Source organism: Ascaphus truei, chromosome 12, assembly GCF_040206685.1.
Source record: "Ascaphus truei isolate aAscTru1 chromosome 12, aAscTru1.hap1, whole genome shotgun sequence".
Taxonomy (NCBI): domain Eukaryota; kingdom Metazoa; phylum Chordata; class Amphibia; order Anura; family Ascaphidae; genus Ascaphus; species Ascaphus truei.
This window is the reverse complement of record NC_134494.1, coordinates 4,635,320-4,636,613: the sequence shown is the minus strand read 5'-3', so window position 1 is coordinate 4,636,613 and position 1,294 is coordinate 4,635,320.

The window sequence follows — 1,294 nt, the reverse complement described above, 5'->3', positions numbered from 1 at the left end:
GGGTGCGATTAGACCAGCCCACTCAGCTTCTGGCCATCCCTCTCTCTGTGCCGTGCGTTCAAACGTGAGAAGATAGGCTTCCACATCATCCGAGGGTCCCATCTTCTGAAGGTAGTGGCTTGCCCTGGTCATTTTCGGAACTGGGGCTGCCGCTGCCAGTGGAAGGTTACTGATAGTCCCCCTCAGGATCTCGAGTTCCTGCTGTAAGCCCTGAGCGAACCGCTGTTGCTCCTCTCTCAGCAAGCGGTTTGTCTCTTGCTGGTTTGCAATCGCGTTTTGCAGGGCTTCATTCGTCTGTTGCTGGTTTGCATTCGCCTGTTGCTGGTTTGCATTCGCCTGTTGCTGGTTTGCATTAATCTCTTGCTGGGCTATTAGCAGCTGTTGCTGGGCTGCATTCGTCTGCTGCTGGTTTGCATTAGTTTCTTGCTGGGCTATTAACAGCTGTTGCTGGGTTTCATTCGCGTCTTTCTGGGCAGCGACATTGCGTACCAGCGCACCCACCACGTCTTCCATCTTGTTTGCAGAGGATGAAAAAAACTTTTTTTTTTTTTTTTTCTTTCAAAGTTCTTCAACCCGCAGACCCCCTAGTGCTCTGCCCGCATTCTCCACCATATGTGACAAACGGCTTACTCCGGGACTCCGTCGTTTGTCCGGGACTGTTTAGAACACGGTCTTTTAGGGTAGGTTAAATGATGAGGCGTCACGTACTGTTCCTTTAAACAGGCTATGCCTGGTTTATTCAGTCCCAGGCACTGAGACTGCCACAGTGCATACAACAGAAAACAGATCAAAACAAAAGCTGCTCACCTGAGCGATAACTTAACTTAGATATCCCTGACTCAGGGTTGGACGTGGCTTTTCCACTTCCAACATCAAAACACGGTACTTTTGCAGTCTTACACAAATGAACAGAAAGATTGAACCTGTTTGGGGGAGAGGCTTCTCCCCTCTGTAGTTCAGCAGCCTTCCAGCCTCCTGGCTCTTGTGGGGAGACCAGAGCAAACAGGAAATCAGTCTTTCATACCTGATTCCTAATTAGCATGACAGGTGACAGAAATCAGGCAGCAGACAAACTCTGGTCTGGATCTCTCATCCCTCAGTTCCAGCGCTTGCCAAACTGTGGGATGGAGTGTATGTATTATAAGGCTGCACTCCCAGGCCAAACAGGATAGAAACTGTCTAGTATCCTGGGAGCCCTATATACGGAATTTATTACCATCCCCTGGTTTCTGTCACAATATATATATATATATATATATATACACACATTATATATATATATATATATATATAT